At 48.1% G+C, this 26,211-nt stretch overlaps 1 protein-coding gene across 7 annotated transcripts in view; it reads left to right on the top strand.

Annotated features, from left to right (window-relative positions):
- Window positions 1-26,211, top strand: part of SLC8A3 (solute carrier family 8 member A3) — a 163,883-nt gene that overhangs the window by 62,301 nt on the left and 75,371 nt on the right. The gene's annotated exons all lie outside the window — the stretch shown is intronic.

Raw genomic sequence — 26,211 nt, 5'->3', positions numbered from 1 at the left:
CAGAGGCTATTTTATGAGGCTTGCCCAGTCTAGGTGAGATGAGTCAGTATGGCTTGGGTACTGGATGTATGTTGGAGAAGCAGAGCTCCCAGGACAGCAGCCACCTGTCTTTAGTCACAGGTCTAAGCTCCAAAATCTGGCTAAGCAGCGAAGGAGAAACCTCTTAAAAATTGTGGGAGAAAACGCATCTTCTGTGTGGTCATCTCTTTTCAAAGTCCGGAATTCTCCTGAAATAGTTTCCAGGTTACTGCCCCATTTAGTCCTCACACTGTGGGTGTTACACTTCTCTTGCCTCTGTAACTGTCCCCACTGAATCCTCTTGCACTGGGAGTTCTGTCCTTTCTCAGATAGATGGCTGAGAAGACGGAAGCGGAATGACTTTCCTCAGGATTTGTAGCTTATGGGAGGGTAAACTCTCCAGGGCGGCCAAGAGAGATGGGGACGAGAAAGGGCCACCTTGTCTCTGAATTCCTGCTGGTGTCCACAAGCAATAAGCAGCAGCAGGAGAAGGTGCGGAGAACAAAAGGGGAATATAGGAAGCGGGGATGTCAAACTGCTCCAAGGACCTGCTGGAAACACTTTCAGTGGGAAATGAAAACATACAACTTCCAGAAGAGCGAAGGAAGGAACTCATGGCAAAGGGGTTTGTAGACCCAAGGGAGAGGTGTCCTAGAAGAGCTTCTTCCCAGGTCCAGCCTAGGGACAGAGCTTAACAGAGCTGAGTGAGTCATCCAAGGGACTCCGCTCTTGTCCTTCCTCAGTGTCTTCCTAATAATGTGACTTTGGGCAAGTCGTTTAGTCTTAGCTCTAGAACTAAATAATCTCATCTGTAAAGTGGGAATAGCAACACTTTCCTTGCTTAGAGGAAGGGTCAGATCTTTTTGCAGTGCCTCCCCGCTCTAGGATTTTCTGTACCATTGACACAGGCCCCTCAATGTAGGTCATATTTGCACCAGCCAAAGATGGGACAGGGGAGATTGTCTCCTGAAGTGAAATAGCCCTTGACAAATTGATTTATTGGAGCTCTGTTTAGTCATTTTGCTGAGAAGGATAGTCATTTGTTAGTGTAAGTAAAAATATGTGCCTTCTAGAGAATATGATCCATTTATATGTGCTCACGGGAGAGTGTTTACACATACAAAGGAAGGACAGACCCTCACTGGGAAGACAACTCCTTGAGACTTCACACACGTTTATGGCAACATCCGTATACAAGAGATTATTGTCAGGCATTAAATGACATCAAGACCACAGCATTGGCCATAACTTGAGAGTCTTGTGGTTCCTCCAATTCAGTACCTATCTACCAAGGGCATTGAAGGGTAGTTTTTGAGAGATCAGAGGCTTGGCTCCCAATTTATTTGTCCCATTGATAATCAGTTGTGCACCTAGGATCTCTGAATATGCTAAACCTTCCTGTTTGTGTTTTCAGCTTGAATGTAAATATGTTTCATGAATGATCACTTCTGGATGGTGCTGGTTTTAAATGTATATCAACCTCCACACATGTGTTATTCTAGTTCAGGTATTTTAGGGTTTGGAGAACAAGTCTATGTTCCCATCTAACCCTTTGCATTATTTTTTAGACTTCAGTAGACTTAGGCTACCCCTTTGGTCTTCTTCATTGCAGAAGAATGAATCCAGAACTTGTTTGCTAGTCTCTCCTCGCATTGCACCCCTATGCTCAACACTTTAAATAGTAATTTTACTGGAGGCAGGATGATATAGCAGAAGAACCATGAACTCTAAGTACTCTGGGTTAGAGTTCTGTCTCTACTATTGATTCAACCATGTGGCATTTTATTAATTTATGAGATTATTTTCTCATTGGTAAAATGGGGATAATAATATTTCCTGCAGGACCATTGTGGCAAGTCAAGATATTGTATGTAATGTTCCTTGTACAGGGTATGTGCTCAGTGAATGAGGCCATTAATAGTAATATCGATGAATTAACAATGTTCTTCAGAAGACACTGTGGAGGTGATCAGGTTGCTTGGATCTCTGTGTGACCTTCATTAATAAGCATGCTAGTTTTTTGGCTACCACGAAGAGCCCTAGTCTAAACTCATAACATATTAGAGCCAGAAAGGACCTTAGAATGTCTTTAGAGTGGTGTTTCTCGGATTTTAATGTGCTGATGAACCGCCCAGAGATCTTGCTAAAATGCAGATTATGTTTCAAAATGTCTAGAGTAGGGCTTGAGATTCGGCATTTTTAACAAACTACTGATGCTGCTGGTCCCAGCTGAGAGTGGAAAGGCTCTACAAGATCTCTACCAGACCACGAGACCCAGCTGGATCCCAGCTCTTACCTGAGACCCTGCTAATGGCAGCACCAGTCTGGAGTCTGAAATTGAAGCCCTCAGAGTCCTTAGACAAAAGCTGTGTGATGCTTGCAGTGGTCCCACGCTCTCATCCTTCCCTTTTTACTATCCAGGGTGAAGCCAGGCCTGTGCTCCATCAATAATATTGAATCTGTGAATCCACTTATTTGGTTCTATGCTTTCCTTCTTCAAAGACTGTAAGATGGAAAAACGTGACCTTTGGAGTCCAACAGACAGATGGAAATCCATCGAGCACCAGCTGTGTAGCTTTGAACAAGTCACTTCACCTGCCTGAGTCCCAGATATTTTGTTGGAACGACAGGAATAATAGTATCTCTCCTGCAGGGGTGTGAGAAGTACCACATACCAGTGTGAAGAAAACGCACCGCTAACACAGTGCCTGCTCACAGAAGGTGCTCACACATTCCCTAGACGTTCATTAAGTACCTGCTGCATACTAGGTACATTGCTAGGTACTCTGGAGATAGTAAATAAGACAAGCTGGCACCCCAGTGCTCAAGGGTCTTCTCAGGTGGAGAGGATACAGGTCTTCAGTCAAATCAAAACACATGGGAGAAGCGGTATGGTTGAGATAAGTTCAATGAAAGAGGAATAAAATCTCCTTGCTATATGCATGACACCACTAAAGTTTTTATTTTAATTAATTAATTAATTAATTTTGGTTAGTTCTCACCAGAGGATATTTTTCCCATTGCTTTTCTGAGAGAGTGGAAGGGAGGAGGGGGGAGAGAGAGGAAGAGAGAGAGAGAGAGAGATGTGAGAGACACATCGATTGGCTGCCTCCTGCACTCTCCCTGACTGGGCCAGGGACGGAGCCTGCAACTGAGGTACGTGCCCTTGACTGGAATCTAACCTGGGACCCTTCAGTCCCTGGGCTGATGCTCTAACCACTGAGCACAAGGGCCAGGGCATCACTAAAGTTTTTAAAGTAACCTTCATCGGGTTGTATAGTGAAGCAGATGACTTGGGGGTGGGTACATGATTACTTAAAACCCATGTTACAATAAACTCTTGACATTTGAGAAGGATGCTAGTGACACTTCCCTGATCTAGAAGAATCCCCACCTTTATGACTCCTGTAACAGTGCACTGTGAGAATTGTGGCCTTTGAGCCTCCTGCAGACAATAGCAAAAGCTCACGGAGATGTGGGTTCTGCCAGCACCTTAATCTCACTCACTGAACATGTGACTGGCTCCTGTATCGCAGGCTCACAGCACGCCTCTGTGAAATAACAGATTATTGCAGCTCGTGGACCTTCGGGATCTCTGGGAATAGTCAAAGCCACAGATGTCAAGTATGCAAATGCCAAGATCTGCTGTAATTAAATAGCATAGGCCTCTTCCAGAGTAAAATTGAGTGTTAGCTGTGCTACAGATTTTCCAACAAAATTAGACTGTTCAAGGGGGAAAGTGTTTGACCTCTCATTTCTACAAATTAGGAAGCTGAGATTCAGAGAGGGAAAGTGACTTGTCCAAGACCACACAGCTATCTACGAAAGAAAGAGTTGGAAAGGAATTTTTAAAGGCTACAGATTTAATATCTGCCCCTTCCTCTTTGGACTTTTCCATTTTGTTTTAACCCATCAGAAAAATATTAACTTTGGAAAGAACATGGAAATTCTTGGGTGGAAGATGCCCTGGAAGTACAAGTCCAAGAATATTATGTGACTAATATCTTAACTAACACTGAGAATATATTGTGGACTATTTTTAATCTCCTGGTTCACCTTGAGATTGCTCAGGAAAGAAAATATTGAGCCCATAGAAATTTTTGAAAAAACAATCTTAGTGATCTCTTACTGGGAAAAGGTGGCAAGCATAGCTGGGACATCTTTCAGGCACTGCAGGCACCTTGTTCCACGAAATAATGAAATGTCTTCAAAATGATGCCAGCCATTCTCTTCCAGGGGTGTTTGTCCCTGAAGTTTCACCCCCTAGGAATCTTTCCATCAAGACCTATAAAAGTCTGGAGTGCTCCGGGACACAGCGTGGACATTCTCCAATTTGTCTGAAACACAGAAAGCTTTTTCCTCTCTCTTTGGCTCAGCAGAGTGTTAGTAAAGTCTCTTTCTTGCCACCTAGGGAGGTTATTTGCGTCCAGAATGCCTTTTCTGTGCTTGAGAAGTCGTGAGCTGAAAGCTGCGTGAGGGTGGGAGTCGGACGGGGGTGGTGATAATTCTCCAAAGGCTGGCATCCCTCCCTTTTCCCTTGCCTCTGCCTTCAGATCCTGACTTCAGAAACAAGATCTCGCCCCAGCTTTAGGTAAACCAGGACCCGTGGCTCCATGGAACTCACCGTGGAACTATGTACTTGGCTTCAAGTTGTCCTGAAGAAGGGAATCCATGTCCAAGCCAGTTGTTGGATGGGGGACTTAACAGCACAGCGGAACGTTTCAAGTGGGTTGTTCAACTACAGGTCCCCCTCTTTGGGGCCCAAAGGAGTGATTACTGGCTAGGTGGTCATTTTAGCAGAATTTTGGATATTGTGCCCAGAAAAGGCCCACACCCTGATAACTTTTTCCCTTTTCTTCTTAATTACTGAAATTGTCAAAGATTATATATCAAAGGACATATTCCAAGTCTAGGATCTGTAAAGCACCTCAAATGTACCCATACCTTACATGTCTGCAGAAATCACCACAAGTCCAGAGCCTTCCTAGTCCATTTGCTTTAGGCCAAAGAGTCCAGGGCAACACTGGATCACGCAGCACCCCCTCCCTGACTTGGTCAGGGACCATATGCCGCAGATCATGTCCACTCTGATCTTCTCACATTAATTCGTCATCCATAAAACTCAGTGTTGCAGAGTTGGAGATCCCACAAGGGAGAATGCCAGGTTGGTTTTGGGAGAAGGCACATTGTGATTGGAGAGGACCACATGGCTGGCCAGTCAGAAAACGAAACAGGCTGATGCTTGGAGCAGGCCTCCTGTGCACTGCTTGGAGAGGTGCTGGTTGAGACCTCTATACTATAATAATATAGTAATAATGAAGGGGTACCATGGCGATCCTGCTATGGCCTTGCTTATTTTGTCTTGACTCCTGGCTCATAAGGTCCAAGTTTTCTTGTTCACTCACATGACTGATGGAAAGGGACACTTGGGCAAAGTGAGGTGGGTAGTGAGGAGGACTCTTCCTTGCTGTCCAACCTTTCGTCACCTCCCAGATGTATTTGGGTGGTGTATGAGTGCTCATTCCTTCACCTTTTGGCTGTGCCCATCAACTCCATAAGGGAGATAGTAGAAATTCAGAGCGATGGTCTTCAGCTTATTCAAGGTGTTGTTTTCTTGTTGTTTTAAAAAAGAGAAACTAAATTGTGCTTCCAGCACCCAATAGGAAGCCCTGGCAGAGAGCCAGTAATACATACTCGATAGTTGGAGAAAGAGAACTCAGTGATGTGCAAAGTGAGCAAAGTCCCTGTATTTAAATTCTGCACAGTCCAGAAGCATTTTGCAGGAATCGAATGCTTTGAGAGTTTTGCTAAATGAGCATGAAAAGCATACGGTAAACATTCTCAGGCGGCGTGATACTTATGATGCATAGGAATTATATTCCCACCCCTACCACCTACTAGGTATCCAAGTAGGAAATTGGCTGGATATGTAGAGAAGAAGGTCAAGCTGAAAGTGAAACTTACTCATTATGGAAGAATTTGCTTTTATGAAAACTGAGTCATCACTAGGTATGTATCTATATTTAAGTTCAGCTATCGATGTGGCACCATCCTGACCCATTCGAGCTGTGGCTCAGCATGCCTAGACACAACCTGGTTAACCTGTCCCTGCCTGAGCCCAGTTCACTTACCAGTTGGTTGTTAGGTTTCACAAAACCAGTTATTTATGATACAACACTCTGTCATACATTCGTTGTTTCTTTCAAAATGAGTGCCATCGTGACAGGAACTTAATACTCAGCAGAACAAATTATGGATTATGGGTGACCAGTACTGCCCTTTCTCCCTAGTAGTCCATCTTTCGCCAGAGCTCGTGGTCTTGATTGTCTCCCTTTTGGTTTTCTCCTTGTGTGACTCACATGAGTTCTCCTTGTGACCCTCCCTTACCACCTGCCCCTCTCTTTCTGAGCTGTGGTGATGTAGGAGGTACTGTGCCACTGACTCTAGGGCTAACCATGGCCTTGGCTGCAGATCTTCATATCTGCAAATCTGCGTTTCCCTGCTCATAGCTTACTTTCTGTTTGTACCCTCATCGTCTAAACGTCTCCTGCTGCATCTTTTCTTCTCGGCTGTCTATGCTGCAGGCACTGTGGACGTTGGTGTTGTGGTGTCTACTCCTGCTGACACCCAGTGTCTTCCTCCCACTTCCATTAGTCCTGTCTCCTCTTTCATTCTTACCCTACTCCCTATGGTCCCTTTCTTCACACTGTTGGCATCTGTAGTTGGGTTGCCTTCTGTCTACTGTCTGATGTACACTTTCCTTGGATGATCAAGAGTGAATTGTGTATCCCTTAAGAAAGCCTGTCATTTTGGCAGAAAGAACTAGCATCACGATAATACCAAGAAGACCGGTATCTCCCCAGGAAACAAACCGCTCCCTGTGGTGCCCTTTCTCCTTCACCACAGAGTGCTTGCTCGACTGGATGTTAGGACAAGAAGGTTGAGTTGTGAGGATTCAGCATAGCCTGGAACTGGTACCATAAAACCATCCAAAGCTGGGGGTGCCCTGGGACTACCTTTTTCTTCTGATGTGCTCCCCACTAGGCTATGTGGTCTCTGCCTCCTGGCATTTCTGCTTCTCTCTGGCCGCCTCCCTATTGCTTCCAGCTTGCAATGTTGCCTCTTGGACCAGCAGTCCTATCTCATGGTTCCTCTCTCCGTGTGTGCTTTCAACTCCTACCTGGAAAGATCTTTTTATTCTTCTAGCTCAGAGTCTCAAGAGAGAGAGAATCTGATCCCTGCCCCCTGCCCTCATCATTTTGCCAACTTGGCCATCTGAAGGTCACTGGCCAGATATGTGTCGGTTGCCCTGTGTCCAGCCAACCTCACCCTCACCCCCACCCCCACCCCTAATCTGACAGTTACCAGCCATACTGGACGGTGGGTAGAAAATGAAGTTGCCACGGGGATTCCATGGTAAGCTACCTCAGCAGTTGTATCTGTAAGTGGTGGGCAATATCGCTTAGAGGGAATTCCCAGAAGAGATAGTCATCTATTGCCTTGAAGCTGACATGGTATATAAGGTTTGCAGGGCCTCAGAGCATTGGTTTTACAGGGGTCTGTGCTGAGGCAGTAAGCTGGAGAGTGGGAGGATGAGTCACCTCTCCAGCCCCCAGCCCCATCGATTCAGCCGCCAAGATCAAGCTGGCCTCTGCCTCAGGCCTGATGCTCAGTGATACAAATCTCAAGGCCACTAGGGTCCCCCCTCCCCTTTGCCCTCTTCGGCTCTGTCCTTTCCAGGTCACTAGTGTCAGAAGATGATCTGCAGTCATTTTCAGGTACACTATTTGGGGACTGAGTCACTTTCAAAGCCTCTTCCTAGCTTTGAGTTTCCAGAGCAGCCTGTGTTCCAGACAGAGACAGAAAGCTTCCCCTGACATTCATGCTCGCCAGGGATAGAATGACAGCCTTCCCTCCCCTCCCCTACCAGACAGCTGGTCAGCTGGACATGGCCAGAGCCAGCAGGCAACCTGTCTTTATCTTTGGTGCTGTAACTTGATGCCTTTCCAGGAACTCCTCAGAAGCCAGAGCGTTCTCATCTCCAGGTGGCACGGTGTGTGACTGTCAGGTGCCCCTGTCCCAGGGCACAGGGCTCAGGTGTACAACAGCATGCCTTTTATGTCCGCTCCCGTCAGTTAGTAGTGGCTGTCCAGGGGGCCATCCTGGAAAGGATTGTCGAGGCTTTATCTGGGCTCAACCATGGATGTGAACGTTAGTCTAGAGATGAGAGATGGAAAGAACTTCATGGGCTAAACAAACTTGGAGTCTCCATTATTAGCATGACGTTGACATCGTCTCTCCAATACCGGGCTAATCCTAGTGGGAAAGACTTGCTCTTCCTCAGCCTGCGTGACGCAGAACCTCCTCTGTTCCCTGGTGAATTCACAAGGACACACACTCCCATTGGACATATGAAGCAGATACTTTCCTTATTACACCAGAATATTCCAGAACCCCTACTGACCTAGTGGGTTTCATCAGGTTGACCAGCAGTTCCCAACCAGATCCCTACCACAGGCCATTTCAGTTATCTGCCTCTTTCCATGGAACCCATGTTTTAGAAGATTATGAGTCGAAAATTAATTAGCTTTCCATTTCCCCCCCCATAAAATATAGCAAAAGATAACTAGTGTTACTATAGTGAATATAATTTTAGCCAAAGCAGAGAGAAATGACATTTTAGTTAACCTGTGTGGGCTGTTGGAAGAAGATAGACTTTTTCTTTGGAGGGTTGGGGGGAGAGTAGAATGAACACAGCCAAGGGCCAACTTTTAAGGGAACTAACTGATGTAAAATGTTTTGAAAATACTGGGCACTGGTTGTTTAAAGTGGTTTGGATGAGTGACCCCATGGCGAGGGCATGATATTCTAGAGAATGTATCAGAGCACAGGGCACGGTGTCGGTTACCTGGGCTTGACCGCTGTTCAGACCTCCGGGAAAGATTACTATTGTCGTCATTTTTCTTACATAATAAAACTTCTAATATTTATATGAAAATCTAAAAAAGTGTAAGGATATTGTTGTACCTTTAGGGTTAATATTACCATCGTCTTCAGATTAGGTAATAGAGTCTAAGAAATATGAAGTAATTCATCCTAGAACACGGAGCTTTTAAGAATTAGTATCAAAACCTGGATCTTCTGATTCGAAACCACATGATCCTTCTACCGTGTTACATATTTTGGCGTCGGAGTAAGGTCACGAGGATGGAAGCCTCAGGCCTTCCTCTCCGCATGTGGGCGAAGCTAAGAGCGCATCTCGTATCTCTTCCTTAACAGCAAGACCCGTCTCCTTTCTTCTTAACCCAGGGGCGGCTAGGCCCAGGGAATTTAGCAAGGGCCAGCGAATTCCCTAACGCCCAGCCCAGAAATCCGGATTCCTCGCCCTGGATGGCTGACGCAGGGCGACCCTTGCCCCAGCCAGTGCACAGAGGGTCCTTGTTGGTGTCACTTAACCATCAAGAACGAACAGCAGGCGGTGCCTTGCCCTGCTGCCTGGGGAACAGGGCAAGGCTGGCTCAGGACCATGTGTTGAGATTCAGGGGGCCTCCTTTGATGCTGTGTCCGTGGTATCCGAAGGCATCCAGGGTCAAGGGTGATGATAGGAGAGAGCGGGGGTGGGGGGGTGTCTCAGTTGCAGCCCCTAGAGAGCGCATGCGTGCCCTCCAGATCAGTGAGACCGGGAGCAACAGAGGCAGGGAGGCAAAGGATGCGATTAGCAGACATTTGTTGAGCTCATCCTGTGGCTCAGTCCCTGTCCTCAGGGAGCTCCCGGTCTGGTGGGGGAGCATGAGAGAGTTGTTATGGAAGAGGGGAACTCGGAGGGCTGTGGCCAACAGAGGCACTGCCCCTGCCTTTTGTTGGGATTCAGCCTGGAGTCATTAAACGGAATTTAAACTGGAGCCATTGCACATCCCCTCCAGTCAACTCAGCAGGACCTGTTAAGAATGGTAATTGGCTTTGGCTTGTGGGGCACACACAGCTGTAAGTTGAAGTCGGCCTCAGGAGTAAATGGTCCCCAGGCAGCCATATCCTCAGACCGCAGCAGCGCCTGGCTCTTCCCCGTGTCTATCAGAGTGCCTCACTCTGTCTGCCATTATAGGGACACCAAAAACTGTCTGTTGAGTGAATGAATGAGTGAATGAATGAATGAGTGAATGAATGAATGGAGTGAATTCCTGGCATGCCCTCTGGCTCTGTACCTCCTCCAGGTTGTAGTGAGCCCAGGGAACTTGGGACTGGTATGCACCCCTCAAGCACAAGGACCAAGGGGTGCCCACCATCCCCCACTCTCTGTGCCTTCCTTCTCTACCCCCCCAGTTTCAGGAGCTCTATGGAGTGGAGCACTGTGGGCTTGGGCGTCCCTGAGCAGCTCCATAGCCTGAGCCCTGCCCTGCTCCAGCTCCTCGGAGGGTCTGTTCCTGGGCTGCTCTACCACCTCTGTGCACCGGCTGCCTTTGATGCTCAGGAGACACCCTGTGATTGAGTTAGGAGCTCCCTCCAGGGAGCATGTAATTATGTCCTATCTGGGCCTTGTAATGACAGCCCCCCTGCCACTGTGCCCTGCTCAGCGGCCCAGAACCTTTTGGTGGGAGGGAACTAATCTGCTTAGCCCAGATTGGATCCAATTCTGTGCAGCACTTCTCTGACGGCCTCAGAAATGAGTCCCCATTAGCAAAAGAGGTCACCTTGGGGGACCCTGAGGGTTCCCTCTGTCCGGCTCTGCTCTTTGCCAGGAGCCCTCCTGCCCCAGATTGTCTGGAGAGTGGCTGAGTGGGAGGCTGAGGGGGCTTCATTCTGTTCTCATGGCCAGAGCCCATGGGTGTTGCCCAGCCCTCCTGGAGGTTAGAAGGGAAGTGAGAGTGAAGGCATTTGCCTGTTTTTCATGTTAGCTTGATGGTGGGGGAGGCAGGGGGAGTGAGATGATTCGAGTTACTTAGCATTTTACCTGGATAATTCAAATGATGCACTTTGGAGGGAAGGCTGGCTGCTCTGTTTTGAGCTATAGGGGAAATTGCCTTTGTTCTCTGTGTGACTTTCTTGGCTCCTTTGGGCTTAATTTCTGTGAGATGTTTTAGGTGCAGGGGCAGTGCCTCAGTCCACCATGAATGCTGCTCAGGGTGGTCTCCCCTCACCCCCCGCCTGCATAGAGCCCTCCTCTTGAGGAACTCAAATCCTTTCCCTGCCTTTATGTGGGATCTGCCAAAAACGCCATTGACAAGCTGTCCTGGGTTGAATAGAGTCCCCCCTTCCAAATTCACGTCCACCCAGAACCTCAGAATGTGACCTTATTTGGAGATAGCCTTGCAGGGGTGGTTAGCTGTGGTGAGGTTATACTGAGTGAGGGAGGCCCTAGATACCACATCTGGCATCCTTATGAGAAGGCCATGTGATGACAGAGACGAAGACACAGAGTGATGCAGCTACAAGCCAAGGGACACGAGGGATTTCGGGCAAACTCCAGAAGCCAGGAGAGAAGCATAGAATAGATTCTCCCTCGGAACCTCTGAGGGAGCCATCGGCCCTACTTACACCGGACTTCAGCTTCCAGAATAAATTCCTGTTGTTTTAAGCCACCAAGCTTGTGGTATTTTTATTACGGGAGCTGAAGGACACTAATACCCAAGCTCTGCATAATGCCTCCTCTAGACTTCAGTGTGTGGGGAGCTCACACCGGTACCGGGTCAGAGGACAGGCGGGGAGAGGAGTGCCCCCTCTGGGGTCATCTGTCCTCAGGATGCTGACTCCCAGCTCTGAGGCAGCAGGAGGCCAGAGCTCACTTAACAGCTTTGTTACACATGGACTGGGATTGTAAACCTCTCAATCCCTGTTGGCAAGTTAGGTGAGGGTCCAAAAAATAAAGAATAAAGTGGGCACTTTCTCGAAGCCACGTGCTCAATCGGTTTAGTTATTTCAGGTATTATAATGGCCTGTCTTCCAGTCTCCTCAGTCCTGGTCCATCGATCGTTTTTAACTTCCCAGGGGCTCTGGCTGGTGCTCCAGGAACTGCAGGCCCATTTCTCGTCTTCCTCCCTGCCAATGGCTGAACTCTGGGCCCTTGATGACCATGCCCGCTGTATAGTTAAGAGTTTTGATCTTGTAGCTGGGGGGAGGGCCAGCAGAGGGTCCCGCTCTCCAGATCCTCTTTCCCTTTGGAGTTTCCTGGTGCCTTGCAGCTGGTCTAGAGACGCAGGTGTATTACCCGCTTGTCCCGAAATGCAGGTATGTTACCTGCTTCCCTCTGCAAAGCGAGGCAGGCCTGGCTGGAACACGACTGAAAATGCCGTGGGCAACCTAAGGCCAAGCAAGCCAGGGCCGGGGCACTAAGAGCTGAGGAGGGAGCACTGAGCGAGTATTGGGGAGCTGGAAAGTTTGCTTTGTCTTTTGCACAGAGAAATTGCCCATAACCAAGGTGTGAGAGCAACAGTGTGAGTAGAGGACCACATACACATAGGGGTTAATAGAACAGGGTGACTAACTGCTCAGACCAGGTATCACACAGACCAAGTTCGGCTACTGATTGGCGATGCGGCCTAGGGAAAGTTGACTAACTTTTCACTTTACTCACCTATGTAATGTGGATGATAACACATTGTTGAAAGGACTGAACACAACTACAAAATATTCAACATAGTGTCGAGTCCAAGTCACTCATCAGGCGTGTCCTGTGCTAGTCATGAGTTAAGTAGGTAATTAATAGAATCTTGGCCATGTCACAGCTGTTCTGACCTATGCGGGCCAGTGTTTTGCTCAGTTTCCCCCAGCAGTAATTCTCACCCCTCCCTGAGCCCAAGGTGAGCTTTTAAGGAAGAGACAGCTGATCTAAAGATAGAAAGGCAAAGAGTCTTGTCTGGAGGAAGGTGGAGGGAAATGCTGTCGGAGCTTTCTTTGACGGTGTCAGGGAACATGACAGGCTGCTCTCCAAGGAGAGAGCAGCCCCAGGCCAGGGTAGAAGGTGACCTTGAGGTTGATACCCCTGCATCCTGATGTGGACGTTACTGGGCTTTTTTGGCAGATGAAGGGAAAGAAAGAAGGAACACAGAGGAGGAAGAAGGGCTGGGAGGAGGATGGGGAAAGTATTTCTTGTCTCGAGGATAATTACATGTGAAATTACTTGCCAGTGGGACGCTGGGACTGGGACGACTATAATTATAGTAGAGGATCCCGGGGGCTCTTGGGCATGTGTCTGAGCATCATATAGGCAGCATGGAGGCCTCTCTCACTCGGCCTGCCTCCCAGGCCCCAAGGGTACACTGTCTACCTCAAAGCCTGTTGCTGATCAGGAAGCCTAAACAGAACAATTACTGTCTCCGAGTGGAGTCCCATCTGTGTGATGAAAACCATAAGCCTGTAGGGCCTGGGCGTCTGCAGATGGAGCAGCCTGCTCTTGACGGCCGTGATCTGGAGTAAGATAAGCAACACTCCCCTGGTGCTGTCCCAGATGCTGTCCCTTCCCCAACACCACCCAGAGAGGAAGTTCAGTGACCAAAGAATGACATATTTTCCAGCCTCATTCTGGTTTTCCCAGCCAGGGCCTCACCCCTGTATCCGGAGATGACTCACCCTTACCTTCATCCTATGTAAGCAAGGCAGTTTTCTGTGACCTCATGGGAACATGGCAATGGTTGTACGCCATGATTATGTTACAAGGCACAGGTGAAGGGATTTTGCAGATATAATTAGGGTTCCTAATTGTTTGACTTTTAAGCCTTGACTTGAAGGGGATTCGTTCTGGGAGGGCCTGACCTGATCGGGCGAGCCCTTTAAAAGAGGCGAGAGTCCCTCTCCTGCTGGCCTCGGAAAAGCAGGGGACGAGTTCTCCCATGGCAAGGAAGTTAGCTCTGCCAACAACCGCCTGGTGGAAAGGACCCTGAGCCTCAGGTAAGACAGCAGCCCCCACTGACACCTTGGCTACAGCTAAGTTGTGCCTAGACTCTTGATCCATGGAAACTGATAAGTAATGATCTATGTTGTTTGTGGTAATTAGTTACCCGGGAAGAGGAAACTAATACAGCGAAGGAGTGGCAGAGTCAGTGTTCAAATACAGGCTCCCCTGCCTCCAGAGCTGACCTTCGCCTTCATGCCACGTAATACGACAGTGTCCTACCTACCCTTCCTTTTGTTGCTCACCTGTCCTGCAGTCTCTGTGATTTGGAATACCACAGACAACCCTTCTAAGTAGTCAAAATTATGCCAAACAGTAGAGCCAATTCCTGTGATTTGCAACAGTTATGCTCCATAAAGTCCCTGAAAACACTGAATTGGTGAATACTGGAGCATTGCTCAAGGGGAAATAGGTTTCTGTGAGCCTCTGATTGCAACGTTTTCATTAACAGATGAAACCTTGTTTTAAGTGTGTCTCTGTTTAGAGACACTTCATTTAATATATACTGTTGACTAATTAATAGTAAACGCAACGGCAGCGGCACTAGGTCATGCCTGAACAGAGCTCGTCTAACACGCGTGTTTCCTCCTTAAGGCACCTCATGGCCTCTTGCTCTCAGGAACATGACAGCACCTCAGCACTATCCTCCGGGCCACTTTAAACAGCCAACTCACCACCACCAATAAAAGCCCACCAAAATACGAAAAACATGGCACTAAAAAGACTGCAAAAGGCACTGGCTTGCAATATGAGACCTACGTGGGCCAATGTGACCCAGATTTTATAAACAGCATATATGAAAGAGCTAGGTTATTTTTTCCCCCTCAAATCCTTTTCTGGTGTTTTCTTAATACCAATATTGAGGAGCTAGACAAGGGCTGGGAGTAAGGGCCCTTCTCCCTTTTCTCTTGCTGGGCCTCTTTGGAGAGCATTTATCCCCTCAATAATATTTCACTGCTCTTCTAAGGCACCACTGAAAGAGGGGAACTGAGTCACTACTGACAAAAAAAAGAAAACCCAAAAAAACAAAAACTGCTCTAGCCGGTTTGACTCAGGTGGTGGTTAGAGCGTTGGCCCCTGCACTGAAAGGTTCCGGGTTCGATTCCAGCCAAGGGCACGTACCTCACTTGCAGGCTCTATCGCTTGCCCCAGTCAGGGTGCTGTGGGAGACAAGCAGTCGATGCGTCTCTCACATCATGTTCCTCCTCTCCCTCTCTCTCTCTCTCTCTCTCTCTCCCCCTCTCTCCCCCCCTCCCCCTTCCACTCTCTCTGAAAACCAATGGAAAAAATATCCTCAGGTGAGGATTGAAAAAAAAAACACAAAAAACCAAAAACCAGTTTGCCTATCATGCTTTCCTAAGAAGCAAAATGCATTGGGGGAGCCTGGAGCCTTTTGCAGATAGGAATTCAGCCCACATACCCCAGGTTCAGACCCAGGTTCCTGCCAAAGGTAGTCGTGCCGAACTTCCCGGCCATGGCATCGTGGACGTCACAGATCTGCTGCTGCCTGTAGTGCGGAGACATCACAGCAGCCATTATATCTCAAAGATTGCTAAAGGGCTGACACCCAAGTGGCCAGAGGAGATGTAATTAGGGTGTGGGTTGGCCAAACAGGATGCCTTTTCCTCTCTCTCTTTTCTGCCCGTGGTGGAGGGTTGCAGCCAGCCCCATTGGTGGGGGGCTCTGAGACACGCTGGTAGTGTTGCAGAGGACACCTTATACATGGCCTCTGATTCCCACACTGGGACCCGCTGTCCTCTGGCTCTGCCTCCCTTCCTTCCTTCTACTCATCCGCCTTAAAGCAGCTTTGCTGAGCAGCCATCTTCTTGCCTCCTCGTTAGTGACATCGGAACCCCTCCCTTCTTTCTACCCTGCTCACTGCAGCTCATTAGAAGCCAGCAACAGCTGTGAGGCCAAAGATGGGGCCTCGGATTTGATGTTGGGTGACAGGGTGGTGCAATGATTATCTGGGACAGGTGAGCTCATTTGTTTCTTTTGTCCCCTCCTTCACCCCTCCCCACTTTTACTGAACCGAAGGAAAACAGAAAAAGATGATCTGTTTGGTAACGTGGCTATCTCTGGGTACCAAGCCCACCGTCCGTGGGGGACCCTATCGTATGATCATCAGCGAAACCGAGTAGAACCCTGTGTTTCATAGCTGGTTCAGCCGAGCAGCACCTCCACTGAGGGGGCTGGGGAATCGATTTCCTTCTTTAGAAATTAAATAGACCTGATTCCGCGTTTAGAAGTCCTGCCGAGGAGCAAGGGTGGGTGTACAGGCACCAGCCGACGCAGCTGGCTCCACTGTCTCTTCTCTGCAGTGACTTGTTGAATTTAATCGTGGAGATGGGTGAAATCCAGGGAGATCTGAGCTGAAGATTTAGGGGCTTTGTGTCAAATTGATATGGAAGGAATTTGGGAGTGGATGAGGGATTCTTCCCTGATACTTCTACTGGATTTCAGAGCCAAATAAGCTTTGACAAAAAGCAAAAAAGAAACTGAAATAAGGCTTAATCTGAGAATTTCTGTGTATCATATGGACCACATCTTCAAATGAGAACTCTGCTTTTTCATTTCATGCCCAGTCAGCAAATATGATTAGTGGGTACCTAGCAAGTTCAGGGCACTGGGCCAGGAGGGGTTACCAAATGCCTTCATTTAACAAAGTCACGCTGAGCTCCTAGCCCGTGTCAGCCCCATGCCTGGTGCTGCCCACGAAGAGAAATGTCAGAGAGTGTCAGGCTCAAAGAGCTTACAGTTTGTCAGGAGATGGCAAACAAGTGAGCCGACAAAACAATCTACCATCTTAGAGACAGTCCCTAAATTCATGGAGTTTACAGCCTTGTTAGGAAGGTGAAACAGAAACCTATGAGCATTAAAGAAACACAACTATTGATGATAGTAACAGAAGAATGCAACTGACAACTGAATTATACAGACTGTAATGACTATAAAAACTCGCTAAAAGAGATCATTACAAGCTGGGAACAACCCAAGAGACATCTTTTTTGGAGACAGGTTTCGAGCCAGGTCTTGAAGGGTGAATTTCTTTTGTTTTTTTGCTTCCAATAAAAAGTCTTTGTCAAATGAGGTGAAGGGAAGCAGAGGCTGTGGCAACAGGAGATAGTTCTCTCTAAAGATTTTTCTGATATCAGAACCCAGCTCTTCACAGCTGAGTGTATTCTTTCAGCCAGAGCTGCTGGAGTCCGTCCTCTGTGCTGAACACTTTGTCGCACAGTGGGAGCGCAGGGACTGTTCAGACGCGGCCCCAGTCCCTGTGCAGCTTACAGTCCAGGTGTGTGCGGATGTGTGTGTGGCAGAGACACGCTTGTAAACAGATGGTGGCAATATGATGAAATAAGTGCTCCAGGAGGCAGATGATCATAGTGTTGTGGGAACTCACGAGAAGGAACGACTAACTCTGGAGGAGGGGCAGAGAGGGCCATGGGTGCAGCGGGAGAATTCACAGGAGAAGTAAGCAACTGGGTGCTGTGAACCGTGTACACAGCTAATAGCCGTGTTACATTTAGAGCCTAGATAGGAGGGGATAGAGCTACTGGTTCTCTTGGGACAGAAGTAACTGTGGGGTTTTAGAACAGCAGTCGCAAACCCAGCAAGTTATGGTTGCTGTTAGAGCTCACGTCAGCTCTGGGATCTCGAATCTGGACACTCTCCTAGGCATGAGTTCGGTTCTTTCCTGTGGGTGAGTGGTTCTCAGCCTGGCTCCTCATTAGAATTACTCAGGGAGCTTAATAAATACTGGTGCCTGGGTGCTACCTCCAGAGATTCTGATCTCATTGGGTTGAGCTGGGGACCTAGCATCAGTGTATTTTAAAAGCATCCCCGGCGATCCTAATACATCGCAAGGGTTAAAAACTACACAGCTCTAGAGCATCCATCCGCACTCCAGAGGTGCTCCCAGGCCCTGGTCCCAGCACACCTGGGGTTAAATCTTTATGCCACCACATAGTGACCTTGGCCAGGTTCCTTAAACTGCCTCAACTTAACAAATCCTTAACTTGTAAAATGGGGACAATGGTAGGACTTCCTCCTGAGATCACTGTGAGGTTTATATGGAGTAATTCCGAACTCATGAATAAGTACTCAGACAGGTCCTGTGGGCTGGGCCCTCAACACTTAATGTTTGAAACCAGAGGAGACAGTGAGATGTTAGCAGTTTTATGCCACCCAGTAAATAATGTGAGACCACTGTTTAGAAGTAAAAACCAATCTCCAACAGCTCTCATTTGGGGGACATGTGAGCTGCAGGGGGACGAATGTACCCCACAGGGTTACCTGGAGGTAGGTGGGAACAGAATGAAGCTCAGGAGAACACTTGAATGCCACTCATATTTGTGCTCAAAGACTAAATAATTAAATGAGTGCAACCCCTAGACCAAAACTTTGTTGCTGAAGCAAAGGCAATGAGTTAATTTTGCATTCATTGAGGACAAATTCTAGAACTGTGACTTTTTTATTTTTATTAAGGGAGCAGAAGAATCTAGATTATATTTAATCTAAGTCAGCACATAGGGCAGAGTCTTCCCCTCTAAACTTGATGGAAAAAGAGTCATTTAGAGAAAGAACAAGAGGACCTTCCACCAAAAACACGCACAAATCTAACATTCAGAGAACAGCTTTTGAGTTAGGCCTCCTGAAGATTAGTTTCCTCTCATAAGTGAATGGATTTCTATCCAGGCCAATCATCAGAAGGCAATACTTGGTTCAAGTGTGATTCCCAAGAGAAAATCCAGTGTCATTCCTGTGTTTGTCCTTGGGAGAAATCAACCAGCCTATGCCAGATTAGCTGGGTCCAAGAATGCAGCCCCATACTAGCTCTAGCAAAGAATTACCCCAATGCCTTATTTTGCATGAATTCAAGAAAACTTGTGTGGAAGTAAAATCATATTCCAGGGAGCCCTGTGGTCAAATGAAGAATCTTTCAGATAAACCAATGTTGGTCTGCTCTGCCGCCCCGTCTGCCTCACCCTGCTTTCACATGAATCTGAGTTGTTTCAGGGTTCTAGCTTCTTTTCTGGGCTCTTCAAGAATAGGGTACAGCATCTCCCGGGAAAGCCTAGAGCTGATGGTCTGGGAGATATTGGAAGCCAGTCTGTTCATAGCAGTTACGTGAATCAGTTGAAAAGTCACCCTACACATCAGACCTGCTTCTCTCGTGGGGCCTCTGAGCCAGCCCTACTCAGGAAGGAGCAACAGCTGATGTCTCTCTTTGGACACATGTGGGGCCGCATTGGCCATTAGGTCTGGGCTGAGCTCTGTGGAGCCGGGCTCTTGTCACTGGTGATAGGAAAGCCATTGGGAAGGATCTATAAATCCCAGGAGTAGCAGCTAGGTGTGCAACCTTTTCAGGGAGAACAGATCAGAAGATGAAAGGAAGCTGTACTGTGAGGTCAGCCAGGGAGAGAGGGGAAGAGCAGATGTAAGAAAAATACCGAGTTCCTTAAATCTATTTAAGAGGAGGGTATCAGGGATGGCTCTCTAGGACGGTAATATTTAACTTCTGGTGGTGTACATTGATTTATGATCAGTTGAAACTAGGGCATATGCCCTTGGTGTCTTACCTAAAACCTCATCAATTTTCCCCACTAAGTCTGAGGAGAGGTGGTCCTGCTGACAAGTGGTTAGAAGGAGGCCCCACAAACTCTTCTGTCCTATGAAGAGGACAGACTGAAACAAACACGCGATATATTCATGAACTGCTGCTTTAGAGTCTTGTTTCTACTGGCAGACACTGGACCTATCTGAACTCCAGAGCCAGGAGTTCAAATCTCCAAACTGTCACTTATTAGCTACATATATTTAAAAATATTTATTGATTGATTGATTGATTGATTTTAGCGAGAGGAAGAGAAAGAGACAGAGAGGGGGGAAGAGAGAGAGAGAGAAACATGGACTTGTTGTCTCACTTATTTATGCATTCATTGGTTGATTCTTGCATGTGCCCTGATCGGGGACCAAACCCATAGCCTTGGCGTATTGGGACGATGCTCTAATGAACCGAGCTGCTACATACATTTTGGCAAGTCACCTAACCCCTTAGCACTAGGACATGGGAGTTAAGACTGTGCTTTGGAGACAAATTTCAAGGATGTGAATCATGGATCTTTCATTTTCTAGGTACATAACTTTGAGCAATCTATTTAACCTGTCCACACCTCTATTTTTCTACCTATAAAATGGGGCGTACTAGTATCTGTCATACAGATGTGCAGTAAGGCCTAAATGGGATAATACACATTGAATACACTCTGAACAGTGTCTGTGCATATGGTAAGCTCTTGATAAATGTTGGTAAAGCCGGCCAACTAGCCCACCAGCAAAGAAAACCTATTAGCCAGGGTCGATGGAAGGCGTCCAGGAGAGAGTGCATTTAAAGTACCTAGTACCATGCCTGACACAGTATTTGCTCAGTAAATTAGTGGTTGTTGCTACGATCAGCATTATTATCAGCACCCTCTTTCTCCTCCATACGTCTCAGATTTTTCCAGCTGTTTCACAGACAAATATCTCCACAGAGGCCTGTGCGTGGGGCTAGATGCTCTAGTCTAGAGCATGCAGAGAAGTGAGAATTTGGTTCTACCCTTAAGTAGCTTATGGGCTAATTAGGAGGAGATGATGTAACCAGACGGAAAGGAAACTAAACCTATGCAGAGCAGTTTGTGGGCATTGCCGAGTGCTGCAGGCAGAGGATTCAGCTGGAAGATCTTACTGCTGCTAGAGGAGACAGCGGAGGAGGGCGCACCTTAAGCTAGGCTTTCAAGAAAAGGGCTGAGAGAGTTAATATTAACGCACACCTGTGTTACCTGCCAGGCCCTATGCAAAAGTGTTATCAAATCCTCACAATACCTGGATGGTAGGTACTGTGCCCATCTAATAGAGGAGGAAAGTGAGGCTCACACCTGGAGCTCAGTCCACAGGGAGGGATGGGGATCAGTGTTCTGCAAAAGTTGAGAGCACTAGTACCTGCTCCCGTGTGGCTTTTGGCAAGTTATTTTACCTTCACAGCCCTCGGTTTCTTCGTCTGTTCAGTGAGGATCCTGTATCACACCTTGTATGGCTGCCGTAAGAGTGCAGTGATATAACCTATGTGTAAGTAGTACATTAGGCTGTCTGAACTCAGGACATATATGGGACAGTTTTATCTTTTTTCATTCATTGTCTCCAAAAGCCTTATGTTGAATGCCCTCCCTCTCTGGGGCATGTCACTTAAACTCATACCTTAATGACATCTTGGACAGAATCCCCGACTTCCTGGCAACTTCTGTTGTTAAAATTATTCTGTCCATCTAGTTTAAAGTACCAATCTCAAATGTCATTTGAGGTTCCCTCCCCAGTGTCAGCCAGGTTCATGACTCAAGGGGGACTTCGAGGGTGATCCACTGCTGGCTCCTCCCCACACCGTGGTCCTTGGAGTAGCAATGGGGATGTGTGGTCTGCCCCTGGGACACCTCCACCCTGGCCACTTTCTGGGCTCCAACGCCTCTGCTGTTTGGGGTCAAGGAGGGGGAATAGAAGAAATGTCTTAGGTTGTAACTCACTCTGGCTTCTGCAGTCACTGTGGACCCTCCAAGAGAGGGGCAACTATACTTCCTTTAGGCTAGGCCCTTTCCCCCAACCCCTCTGGGTGGGTGGGGGGGGGTTACCTTGCTTGATCCAGCAGCTGCCTGGACAGCCTCACAGCTCCTCCCCACCCTCTATCTATGTGGAGCCTTGGGAGCCTTTGGGTTCCTCTTTCATACCTTCTGAGACCCAGAGGTAACTGGAGGAAGGGGAGGGACATTAGGACGTTACACTGCTATCCCTCCTCACCTGGCTGGCTCCGTTGGGCCCCGCTGGCCACCTGCTGAGCAAGAAGCAACAGGCGTGACTCCTGTGTTCTCATATGGCCCCCACCCCCAGCTCTCAGGTCTCACCTTAGCTATCTTAAGAGCCCTCTCAAAGCTCCAGTCTGCTCATTTTAGGGGCAGTACCAAACAGGGCGTGCAAAGTACTGACTGGGAGTGAAATACCGGTGCCCTCTTCTCAGAGGCACCCCTAATATTTCTAAATAATTTTGTTAGTGCCCCCCTTACTTGTATTGGCGGGAGTGAGAGAAAGTACGTCTTTCCTTCATGAAAGGAGATGGAGAAGCCCTTTAGTCAACAGCTCAGCACCCCTTCTTTCCTTATAGACCTGGAAGGGGGATTCCTGGAGTGATGGCTGGGAGAGGGCATGGCCAGAGCCAGTTCAGCTGCCTTTTGCAAAGTCCTGAGGGAGGTGTCTCGCCTCAACTTCTCTCTTTAAGTTTGGGGAGACTTCCAACTGCCAATGTTGGGACAGCAGGAAAGGTTCTCTCCAGCATCCTGTGAAATATGTGATGCATATTACCATAGGGCTGGGCGCTGGGCAGGTATTTTCTAAGTGGTGGCCAACAGGAGGCCTACTGTATGATTTTCCTCTTTGCTCAGCTTTTGAGGTGGCTTAGGCCCTTTGTTTATCCCCACATAGCAAGACAAACAGAGCACTGAGACTGTGGCGCTCTCTGCCCTGAGTCTTTATCCCACCCGGGAGCCTGGAAGACGCAGCCTAGACACTCTCATTCCCCAAGTGTTTGCTGGAGCTTGCTCTGTGCAGATCACTGCACTAGGCCACAGAGACTGTCTTTTCTGAACTCCAAGTCAGGACACGTGGTTGGATTACTTCAAGTGTGGGGACCAGGGAAAGAGTTGTTGTAAGCAGAGCTCCAAGCCCCTACCTTCCTGGAGTTTATAGTTGGTGCAGTGACGGGAGAGGTTTGAACCGGGATTCAGTCTGCTTGGTCTAGGTAGGTGGCCCAGTGGGTAGAGCTATGAGTTCAGAGCAGGGAGAAACCACTGGTTTGAAGAAGGGCCTGTCACATCTAAGCTATTGTATATGGCTGATGGGAAGCCTTTCCGATAGTTCATTCATAATTTCCTTCCTTCAGTCAACAATGATGTCTGAGTCCCTGCTATTCTAGGTACTGAAGATGCAGCAGTGAGCAAAGCCGGTAAGACCCCTGCCCCAAGGAGCTTGCATTCTAGGGACTGAAAGCCCCGTCAGCAGCCACTCTCTTTATTGGAGAAATAACAGGCTGTTCTCGTCCACTTCTGGGACAAGAGTCACACAGGCCATCGGGAAGCTCTTCTAGCCACCGGCTGCCTCCAGGGCAGGGGCAGGGGCAGTGTGAGCAAGGCCACCCCCTACCTTGTTGCCTTCCCTCTCCTGAAAGCAAGATCCCAGGGGACATCTGCCATGCATTTCCCCTCCCCGCAGAGCACCAGGACAGGTGTGCGAGGGGATTGAGAGGCGTGATGGATGGAGGCGCGGTGGGAGTGAATCATGGCCCAGCACAGAAAGCGAGGATGCTGGCTTAGAGGACAGGCCACACTAAGTCGTCATCGTTCTCCCCCATGGAGGTGAAGTGAAGATCCCATTTTTTCCCAGAGAGTTACATTAACAAGATGCTGGGAGATTTCCAAACTGGAAAAAAACAAAAAAAGTTGTCACCACCAGAGCTCAAATCACACAGACGGGTGGGTTGTTTTTTTGGAACAGATCATTATATTTGGCATCCAGCCCTGAAAAGGGGGGTGACAGCAAGGAGCTTATATTGAAAATGCATTCACCTCTGAGCAGGTGGCACAAATAAGCATCCTTGTGTTTTCAGAAGCAGGAATCACGGTTGCACCTAGGTACCAACTACCTTCAATAGTCACAAAGCTGAATTTTCATAAATTATGAGTTAGCAAATTGTTGCTCATTTACAAATTGGTTTACCTCAGGGTTCCTTTTAAGTGGCCAACCCTCTCAGTACTTTAAAAATATGACTTGATTTATGAAAACTTGATATATAAACAGATTTTCATGATATTCTTAGCATAAGCTGGTAGAAAAAGCATGAGCTTAATTCTTAACAGCCTTGTTTTTAAATTCTGTTTCTGATTTCAACAAAAATATGCCATCACCTACATTGATTAGCCCTCCGTGCTTTGTAGTGGGTATTCCTTCCTTCGATACAGAGAGAGATAACAGGATGTGCCTTCAGTGTAGCATTCATTCATTCATTCATTCAGAACATATTCACTGAGGAGCTGCCATGTGCGAAGCACGTGTGGAAAGCCAAGGATCTGTTGGCCAGCAAACCCCTTCAAGACAGTGACTGTGAGCTGGGCTTAGGATAGCAAGCCTACTGTCATGGCCCATGCCTTATGCAGCTGGTATTCTAGTAGAAGAGTAAGGTAAACAACTAGCTAAAATAAAAATAAAAAAAATTAAACAATTTTAGGTCAAGATTGCTGCTGAAAGGAAAGAAGCAGAATGGCCTGGAAGGGACCCTCTGAGTAGCACCACTTTAAGCAAAACCAACCAGATAAGAAAATGCCAGTGACACAAAGAGCTGGGAGAACAATGTTCTACAGAAAAGGATCTGACAGGCGAAGGTCTTAAAGGCGCGTGGGCCCTACTGTGTTCTGGAGCTGGAAGAAAAAGCCAGTGCAGCCAGAGTAAGGGTGAGATGGCATAAAGGGGGGGTTCCCTGGGGTAGGCAGAGACCTCATCGCGCAGGTTCGTAGAAGCCACGGGTATGAGCCTCCCAGGGCTGCTGTAACAAAGTACCACAAACAGGGTGGCTTCGAGCAACCGAAAATTATCGTCTCGTAGTTGTGGGGGCCAGCAGGCTGAAAGTAAGGTGTCCCAGAGCTGTGCTTCTGCCGCAGAGGCACCTTCTTTGCTTCTCCCCAGCTTCTGGTGGGGCACTGGCAGGCTTTGGCATCCCTTGACTTGCAGCTGCGTCACTCCAACTCACCTTTGTCACCACATGGCGTTCTCCCTGTGTTTTATAAGGACATCAGGCGTATTGGATTAGGGCCATCCTGCTCTACTAGGACCTCAGCTCTTCTAAATCCCAGAGTTTTTGCTTCTACTAGAGCTGGTTTTTCATCAGAACATCCTTTAAGCTTGTGTCTCTGTTGTGCCTTTGTGTTTGGGGCAGGTCAGCTGAAGTGGGCATTTGGGATGATCACCGTCAAGAGCGGCCTCCTGGCCCTAGCCGGTATGTCTAAGCGGTTAGAGCGTCAACCCGCGCACCGCACCGAAGGGTCACGGGTTCGATTCCCAGTCAGGGGCACATACCTGGGTTGCAGGTTCGCTTCCCTGCCCCCTGGTCGGGGCACGTGCGGGAGGCAACCAATCAAATGTGTCTCTCTCACATCAGTCTCTCCCTCTCTCCATCTCTCCCCTCCCCTTCCATTCTCTCTGAAAAGCAATGGAAAAAGTATCCTCTGGTGAGGATTGACAACAACAACAAAAGAGTGGCCTCCTGGCTTTGGTACCCGGCATAGCGGGACCTCACTGGTTCCACCATTTGATGTGCTGTTGCCCCATCCCGGGTTCTCCCGCCCGTGTGTGGACTCGACCAAGGGACAGGCTGAATAGCAGCTCCTCTCCAGCCTCGGCGAGCCTTACTCTGAATAAGACATTACCACCCAGGGAAATATCAGGGCACTTGCCTGAACCGGAATGGGTCCCCGCCCTCTCGTGGCTTTATCTGAGTGACGGTGAAGGAAGGAGTGGCTGCAGAGTCCACTGTCTTTGGGCAGACCACCCCAGAGCCTGGCATCCGGACCACTTGTCCAGCCTATTGAGTGGAGGCTATTCTGCCTGAGCTGGGAGCACAGAATAGTTTTAAGCATCACTTACATCCTATTGTTTCTTTTCTCTTGAACAAATGGCAAAGGCCATTCCGTTAAAGGTGCCAAACTAACGCTAGGTGCTGTTGCCACCCTAGTGGGGAAGGAAGCTCCTCTCTCCCTTGTGTAACTTCAGAACACATCTGTTTGGGAGATTGGAGGAAGGGGCTATAGCTGGAAGAAGGAAGGATTTCCTAACTCATGTTTTTTTGGCTTTTGTTAAGTGTCAATCCTGGCAGTAAATTAGAATGCGAAAACAGCAGTCAGTGATAAGCAGAGGCCGAAGGTTTCACGAGGGGCAAGCAGCAGAGACAGGTGAATTGCTGGCTGGCCCCACAGAGGGGATTTGAAGGCCTCGTTCTGTCCTGTGGTAAATCCCCAGATGCCCGAGGATGGACTGAGATTACCTGTGCTCCTGAAAACACTGTCTCTCCTCCCCTGGGACCGACAAACCACGCGCACTTGCTCACAGGGCCAGGTATTCATCTGCAAAGCAAAGAGCTTCATTTATCTGATCAATCTAGATGCCTCTCTCTGAACACCCATTGCCAGGATCACCACCACATACTGCTGACCTGAGATGCAACTGGAGAGTGGGAC

This window comes from Miniopterus schreibersii (genome assembly GCF_964146895.1).
Source record: "Miniopterus schreibersii genome assembly, chromosome: 1".
NCBI classification, from domain to species: Eukaryota; Metazoa; Chordata; class Mammalia; order Chiroptera; family Miniopteridae; genus Miniopterus; species Miniopterus schreibersii.
This window is presented reverse-complemented; position numbering and strand designations above follow the sequence as displayed.